A 9484-nucleotide genomic window follows, 5' to 3' on the forward strand; every position below is an offset into this window, starting at 1 on the left:
AGGAAGTAACTCTTAGATTGAAAAAGGTATAAGACTTCAGAATTAAGAGAATAAAATCAGATTCTAGAATTATATCTGAAAAATAATTTGGCTTGCGATTACTGAACAGAGGCAAATAAATCAGAAATCTAATAAATTTTTGAGGAAATTGTATTTTGAAAACAAAACAAAACAAAAATCAAAGTATGCACAAAAAATATTTGATGTCTAAGTCTTAAAAAAAACCTTGGGGTCCCCAAACTCTTTATGACTAAAAGTCAGGCTTTGAAGATTGTAGAATTCTCAAAGAGGGAATATTTTACAACATCCATTGAAGACAGGTTAGGAAGACCAGAGGAAATGGCAGAGTCTAAAACAGCAGCGCCAAGGACTCTATGGAACAATAGACATGGGAATTTATCTCAGAGGAGAATGAAGAATCTGATCAAATAACTTTCTCTACCACCTGGGTATGGAAATCTCATGTTTCTAGAATCTCAAGATTTCAGAATTCACCTAATAATCAGTGTGCACTCCATTTCTCATTCTTCCCTTTTCTAAATGAGAATATCCAGTATGATTATTCTATCCAGATTCATTGTGTATTAAATGTATATGGAAAATAGACACTTTCAGTTTACAGGTTGATAGTCTAGGAGGCGACATATCCAGATCTGGTGGAGAAGCTCGTGCATCACTTGGATTTTGTGATGGATGTGGAAAACAGATGATATTTTGGGCATGTCTCTTGTGGAGGGGGAGTGTTCTATAATTAGGTAGAAGAAAGGAAATAAATTTTCAAAGACCAGATTGAAAACATTCAATTCTCATCAATATCCTTGTACTCCTTTATATTTTCCAGACTCTTTTCCTTATATTTGGATTTGCCATTTGATTTGTTCTGGTAAATGGAAAGTGAATGGAAACAATGGTAGTTTAAGTGTCTGATTCCTACCCTATCCTTCCCTACCTTTGTTCTCTTCTCTTCATATGCTGGACAGATGATTCAGAGGGAAGCTTGAGATAAGATAGAGGAGACACAATATGGAAGTAGTCTAGGTTTCTGAGTTACAGCTTAATGAGGAGTTGCTTGACCCCCGTGAGACTATGACTTGAATCAGAAATTAGCTACCACTATGTTAAGCCCCTAAAATGTCACCATATCTTATTACTGTAGCAGAGCTCTGCCTATCTTGACTATTACAAATTCTGAATGTAATTTCAAGTCAAGGGGGTGGGCTTGTGTTAACCTAAGCCAATAATCACAATCCATTTCCATGGCCTTAGTCCTTTGATTAAGGTTGTCATGTGATCTTGTTTAGAATGCTGAATAGCGATTCTGAACTTTCTCTGGATAATAAAGTATGGGTGCATGAACCCTGAAACTGCTATAGTTATTTTGTCACTATGAAGAAAACCAAATGTGGATTAAAGTGCCACAGCGGGAGACAGTAGAGAGAAGAAATGGAATTGGGTTCTTGATGGTATTATTGAGCCACTGAACCAAACAAACCCTGACAACTATTCTATTTCTGTTCTTTAAGATACACAAGCAAATCCAATAAACATTTTTATTGTTTAAGCCAGCTAAGTCAAATTTTCTATTTCTTGCAACTGAATGGATAATAAATAAATAAGTCCTGCAGTCACCCCTAATTTGATGATGAGGAAATCAAGGAACAGAGAGCTAAACTGAATTGTCTAACATCATATAACCGATAAGTAGCTTTACCAGAAGTAGAACCCCAAACTGTCCAACTCCATATTCCCATTATTTCAATTTCTGTGTGTTACGTTATGATTTTTTTTTTTTTCATTTTGCTGTTCTCAGAATCTGCCATTGTGAATTTTAGAGGGAAAACAAAACCAGAAAACAGGATTTCTGTCTCAGACTATTCTTTTTGGAACTCTTGCATCTATTTTCAGCAAGACAAATTAGAAAATTGATTCCTCTTTACAAACCCTGATTATCATAGAGGGGCCTCTATTATCCTTGAAGGCATGCCGCCATAATAACAAGGCCCAGTAATGATTGGATTTGAGTTCACCACCCTTGCTCAAGAAGAGAACATGCTGTGGAATCAGTAAATGCCATATCTAAAAACAGTCATCAGCTGTGTCTGATGAACATCTGGGCAATGTTTTTGCTGGGTGGGGGGAGGGTACATGGCTACATTAGTTACTGTATCTCTTAAAAATTAACAGCTCAAATATTCAGGTCAGCATGTTTAACAAAAACAAATCATTTATTTCTAGAGTGTGGAGCAGATGTGAATGCATTAGAAAAATATGCGTGTCTGTGAATGTCTGTAGGTGTTTGGTATGAACATGATAAAGAGATGTGTTTTCCCATAGGCATGTGTTCATTAGATGTGGTTGTGCTCATTGCTGAGAATCAGAAATATTGGGTCAGAGTGCGGGAGGGGTGTTTGGGAGAGAGGTAGCTTGGAGATAAAGAAAAGGTAAAATGAACTTAGCATACATCTTGTCCAAATACTGAGTTTTAGAAGCCCAAGATTTATAAGATTCATGTGACAAAGTAATCCTAAATATAACAAATATATGTTTTTGCTGTCAGCAGACAAAGATTTTCATTGTTTTCTATAATTTAAGTGAAAGTTTATTCTTCAGAATTGAAAACATACTCTCTGACCATTGCCCCTGCAATTTTAGTAATACCCCCTCTTTAACTCTTGGTATTCACTATCCTTTAGAAATACTTAATAAAACTATACAAAGAAAAGAATAAGTGGAAACACTTTTTGTATATTTTTTAAATAATACATCAGCAGAATACCAGAATCATAAAACGTCAGAGCTGGAGGGACCTCCAAGTTCATTTAGTGCAATGAAGTTGCCTGGAGTCATTTACTGTTTCTACTTCAGATGGGACACAACTGAATCACTCCAAAAAGGCACTGTACCCACAGCAGAAGCCAGTGAAGAACTTGTTCCACTTTTAAATCACATGCACACTTGCGCACATGCACACACATATGCCACTAACCTCCATTCTTACTCCTTTTTCATTTAGTCAGGAATAATTTTTTAGCATTAACCAGATTAGCTGCTAAGTCTCATTCTATGGCCTCTAGTTGCTCTATGATAACATGCCTCTGAGTACTGCTCAAGGAATCAGATTGTCACTCTCAGCTCTGAAGCTGGAAGGGGCTGGCGTTGTGTCTTATTAACCTATGATAACAGATAGTTCTATTAAATGTGTCTTTTCTCCATCTCTGAAAATTCTCAAGAGAATTAGAAAGAGTGTCTCCATTGCCTGGACAAGTCTTTGTGAACTCAAGGTTGACAGGAATGAAAGGAGGAAGGAGAGAAGGATGGAACTTTAGAACACAAAAAGACAAATACCTCTTTACCACCATAACAAGGGGAATAGATTAATTTGTCTGGGCAAAGTGGACCACATCCCTTCCACAGAGAGTAGCATCATTTAGAAATTTTACTAATTATGTCCTTGGATTGGCTCTTTTGGTGACTCCTAAGAGTATCAGATTATCTGGGTACTACTCTGGAGAAAGAAAAACCCTCCTGTCACCAGGATAGGCCAACGGTTTGAAAACTCTACTCTGGGCCAAACCCAACTGGTCATCTGTTTTAAAAATGGCTGTTACATTTTTAAACATTTGAAAAAATGAGAAAAAAAATAATATTTCATGGCATATTAGGTGAAATCAGATTTCAGTGTTCATTTACTGGAAACCAGCTTAAAAATGGCTGTTACATTTTTAAACATTTGAAAAAATGAGAAAAAAATAATATTTCATGGCATATTAGGTGAAATCAGATTTCAGTGTTCATTTACTGGAAACCAGCCATGCCCATTCATAAGTGTAGCTGCTTTCACATTGTTAACAGAGACCATATGGCTCACAAATCCTAAAATATTTACTCTTTGTCCCTTTATGGAAAACATTTGCTGACCAGTGGGAATGGGACATATAAGGGATTCTTTTAGAAAGAAGTTAAATAGGAAGTGAATGACCATACATATATGAAGGTCTGAGGAAAGTTTCTTCAAAGTTTATTTAGAGTATATAAGAGGATGATTTAACATTTTTCTTGGAAAACAACAGAAATATTTTCGTATCAAAAGGTACTAAATTGGGAGACTATCCTCAATTGTTTATTTAGTCATTCATTCAGCATGCATTATTAAGCACCTACTGCATATGAGAGATACTATTTTGGTAATAGGAGATATAATGGAGCTTAAGCAGAAATGGCTCTGCTCTTATTGAAGGTATGTTCTCTTGGATGTCAAACACACTTCTTTAAACATAGCTATTTTTTCCCCTCAAGTTATATATAAATATCTCTCTGATTTAAGAATACACATTCTTCATCTTTTAGTTTTAAAATAAAAAAATAACATTTGCCACATAAGTATTTCTCTCTTATACATGCAAAAACAAGCAAACAAAACAAACAAATTTCCCTTTCCAATTTTCCATAAAATATGTCTGGTTTTCCCTGCCTTGTCAAATATAAAAATATTAACTTACCTCTGTATTGACCTCTTGTGTGTAGAAAGAACTTTTACATTGACTAACACATTTGTTCTTTGACTGAGTACTATAATTCACAAATGAATAAAGGTTTTGGGGGCTCTGCCAGTAAGGATTCAAAATAGGTCCCAACCAAAGTTTTCTAATTTCAAAATTAATACATCTTTCTCTTAGGAACTGAAAAATTAGTTATTTTCTATTTGAGCTTCACTTATTACCCTGGTTAAGAACTGAAAAAACAAGAAGGACAAAGCCCTAAAAAAACCTGAAAAAATGTGTTCTTGATGACTTAACTGTTACTCTTGATTGAAAAAATTTAACTTCTCTGAGCTATTGGCTCCAACCCAGACAAACTGATACTTTTAAGCTTTAAGCACTATACATTTTTATTTTTAAATTTCGCTTTGCAAAACCAAAGGGAGAGAGATAACATCCTATAACAAAAAGTGGACTCAATTCAGCCACAGAATACCTGGGTTCTAGCTCTACTGTGTCACTAATGAATTATGTGTCCTTTAGTCATTGAGTAAGTCACTTCAAATTTCTGAGCCCCAGCTTTTGTCTGTAAAAGGAAAGTGTTGAATTACTTATGCTCTTAAGTTCTTTCTAGGTTTAATGCTTTGAGGTTCCATAAATTATTTTTCAGTATTTGTGAATCAGTGTTACTATTTTAAAAGATATCCATTTCTTCCAAGCATTTTATTTAGGTAAGGATAGTTCTTTTTTGATTAACATTAAATATAAATTGTAGTTTTTTCATAAATATTACTTTATGATAAAAGACAAAAGTTTTTCTGGACCTGATCTAACTCTTACTCTAACTTAAGTAAAGTGAATGAAAATGTAGTAAGACACTGTTGATTCAGGTGCTACTTCCTTCTGGAAGTGGTCTCAAAGAGACCTCGGCCTACAGTGCTCTCTCTCTTGTCTGACCCATAGTGATATCCAAGTGGCTGATTTGAATTTGAGTGTATTCTACCTCATGGCTTCTTTCTGTCTTGCATCCGTTTATTCTGCTATTTAACCTTTAGTCAGTTGAATGTATGTCTATCTCTTGTCTCCCCAATTTTACCTAATCCCTCTGTATAGGGAAGTGACCCATGTCTTATACCTGCAATCCCCAGAGAACTAATCATAATGCTGAGTTTGTGCACAGCCAGTGCTCTTAAGCCAGTCTTAACTAAGTCTTCTGCCACTTATTAATATGCATCTAACTAGTTGAGTGGACAGGCATTAACTAATGCCAGTGTGAAAATCTTAAGAACATGAATATTTACTATGCTTACCCTCAACACTAAAACATGGTTGATATTGGTATAATATATACATTATTGTGTCTCTTGACATGGGCATATTTTTGTTGGGACACTCAATAAGAGATGAATAAGTGTGACCAAATTATTCTCTTTTTTTTTCACTGATTTTTAACGAAAATACATCTTTCTAAAAATTACAATTCCTTGTTTTTCCATGAACAATAAACCAAAACACTAATGTTAAAAAGAGGATCCACTGCATTGTTCTTTAAATTTGTTTTTTGACTCCCATTAAAATGTGTATATTAATTAATTAGTGTCATGTTTTAACCTTCGGGATTTGGGGCAGCATCTCAACACAGAGATACCTGGTGGCAGTTCTTGTAAGCAAAGAATAATTTGGTTTGGAAATTGCTGACTTTTAAATTATTAACACAAGAGCACACCAGGAAAAGAAGGATTTCCCTAGCAAAATGATAGAATCACAGCCTTTTCTTTTGAAGTTATCACCATTCGATGTGAAAAATCGTTTGATATTGCTGAAGTTGAAAAACACCCGTTTATTTTTTGTCCTAAAGAAAAGCCTTTGTTTCTCAGTGATATTTTTCATGAATAATTGGAGACTGGGGAAATTGAAAAGGATTTTTGTCTCTGGCTGAACTGAAGTGGTAAACATTCTTGAAAATCAAAACCTGCAAAATAGCAAGTGTTTTCTTTTTTTCAACTGTTTAAACATAACCTGGATATTGGGAGGCAGAAAACAAAACAGAAACAGAAACCCACAATAACAATGAGACATTTGCTCCATACTTTCTAAAGCTACCAGGAATGTATCTATCTAGGTCTTTATAATCTATTTATAAGATAATAGTTATTATCTCAGTGTTTCCTGCCTAGTCCAAGGACAGTTTCTGCAGATGACCTAAGTAGGTAATCTTACCAAAGCTTAAATATAGGCAAGTATCTCATTATTAATAACAGTTCTCTGTTTGCCATTTGAACCCATTTATGCTCTCTGCCTAGTCTTGAGCGTCAACTTGATAAGTAATAGTAACAACAACAACAGCAGGCACAACAACAATAATAACAGCAGTAGTAGCTACCAGTTAAAGAATACTGGTTTGCTAGGCATACTAAGTCCTACATGGCTTATGGCTGAGTTGTTACTCACAATACCCTTCCAAGATAGGTATCGTTAGTCTCATCACAAAAATGAAAAAGAATGAAAGTAATATCTCCCAGGACAGAATTAATTGTGAGTAGAGCTAGAATTAAAACCCAGGCCAGTTTGGCTCAAAAGACGTTGCAAAATCCTGTTCTTATGATGCTTTAAAATCAAGATAAGACAATAGGACATGCTTAGAAGAAAGAAATTGAGAAAGTGAACTAGAAAGCAAGATGAGAAGAAGCAGAAAAATCTTCAGTCTCAAAGGAAACAGTTACCAGATGGATTCAGGCAGTAGGCCTCTCCTAGTTACATGAGGTACAGTTCTTTTTCTTAATCCAGTCACAGAAGACAGAGACAAAAACAAGAAATAGTGGGGAATAAAAATGTCCCGGGCCCTTCAGAGACACGAGCTGACAAAGGGGCAAGGTGAGCAGCGTGACATGTGGTTTGGGGATAGTTTCACATTGGCTCTATCGTAGAGTAGTTTAACATCAAAAAAGAAAAAAGAAAAAAAAAGAAAGGAAGGAAGGAAGAAAGGCAGGTAGAAAGAAAGAAAGAAAGAAAGAAAGAAAGAAAGAAAGTTGAAAGAAAGAAAGAAAGAAAGAAAGAAAGAAAGAAAGAAAGAAAGAAAGAAAGAAAGAAAGAAAGAAAGAAAGAAAGAAAGAAAAGAAAAGGAAGGAAGGAAACAAAAAAGGAAACAAAAAAGAAATAAAAAGATTATGAATCCCTGAAAGTCAGGGTTCATAAATTAACATGAGAATCTAACATGGAGATCTCTTCAGAGTAATGCTTAATCAATGATATTTTTAACTGGTAGTCTTAATGAAAATGTTAATAAAAGAGAATATATGGGAAAACACAAAAATGATAAATAGAAATAATATAGCCTTTAAGGGAGAGAAATAAAAAGGCTCCTTCTCACAGCTTTTGCTCCCCTCAGCCTGACCCTGGCTAGTTGAAATGCAAATGACATGAGCCTGATGGAGAGATGTACAGATTGGGGAGAAACTTTCCATCTATCTGAATGATGCTAAAGAGGAGATAGCCTGCAGCACTGACAGCACAGATCCATCAGGCAAATGGGTACAGCTGCCACGACACCATAATTACTTAGCTGCCCCTGGTAGAGATGTTAGAAATCTCTGCACCATTGCTGCCGGAAGAGGGCCTAGTCCTGAGAGAGCACAAAGCTACATTTGCATTCGCCCCTTGTCCAAAGAAAGAAAGAAGAAAAGTAGAGGAGAGGAATAACACCAGAACACAAAGCAAAAGAATATGCCTAGCATCTAACTAAAATAGACAAAGGTACTGGGAGAAAAAAAAATTAGTGTTAGAGAGACTAACTTACCAAGCTCTGAGCCTCTTTCTTAGTTCTGTTAGGGCAGAACTCTTCTAGAGTGAGGGCCCCAGCTGACTCCGTCTCCTTGCCTCTGCCAAAGCAGTCTCTCAGAAGTGAAGAATTAGCAACATCTGAGAACTTGTAAGAAATGCAAATTCTCAGGCTGGACCCTAGACCTACTGACCCAGAAATTCTGGGCATGGGTCCCAAATATCTGTATTTTAACAAGCCCTGCTGATGATCATGATGTACTCTAAAGATCGAGAATCTCTGGTGTCATGTTACTGAAATGATGGGTTCCCTTAAACTCCTTCAGTCTGAAACATTTTAGGTCCTTCAACTCAAGAATGACTCAGAATATACGAAGTGTCAAGACCACTTCCTCATTTCTTGGAATAAAAGTTTTTGTGACTCTGGTGGATACTGGGGATAACTCTGGCTGTCTCTTCAGAAAGAATTAGTTCTAATGAATATCAAAATATTATTTCCAAAAGTTAGAAACATGGTTCATACCAACACAATTAGTGCATGTCAAAGATCGTATTCAACTCAATTGATGAGAAAACTAATAAGATGGGAAAGCTGAGCAACTGGATATTTATAGGCAATTAAATATAAAAGAGGAATGTTAGAATAAGATTAGAAACAAAACTGTTTAATGCCCTTTGGGGCAATAAAACCATAGCTTTAGTGGTTATCTTTTTCTATGGAACGTAAATCATTTGCAGCTCTATGAGATATAAATCTGCAAGTTAACACTTTGTAGAGTCTGAGTACTTAATTAATGGTAAATAGTAAAGTCAATGCTATACTCTCCTAGAAAATTAAATACTTTTGGGGTGGGCCTTATAAATAATGCTCTGGCTTGACACTGAAAAACAGGCAGACTTCCTCATGGCCTTGTTTATAAGTCTTAGAAACTTTTTCTTAACACTACAGATCTAGTTTTTCCATCTTAATTCTTGGCATTATTGGCTGGGCTTCTAGTTATCAATCTGTGAAATCTGCATTTATGTTGCTCAGTGATCGTGGTAGCTTGCTTCTCACCACACTCTCATTCAGTGCTGAGTGTATTAGGCACAACTACTCCACTCTATTACTATGATCCATGGCCTGATGAAATCTCTCTGTTTCTCAGTAACTCTCCTACACCACTTTTGTGTGTAGTCATTTTGTTCTCCCAGAGGCCATCTGCAGAGAATATCAACAAATCCTGGTT

Source organism: Pteropus medius, unplaced genomic scaffold, assembly GCF_902729225.1.
Source record: "Pteropus medius unplaced genomic scaffold, Ma_sr-lr_union100, whole genome shotgun sequence".
Lineage (NCBI taxonomy): Eukaryota > Metazoa > Chordata > Mammalia > Chiroptera > Pteropodidae > Pteropus > Pteropus medius.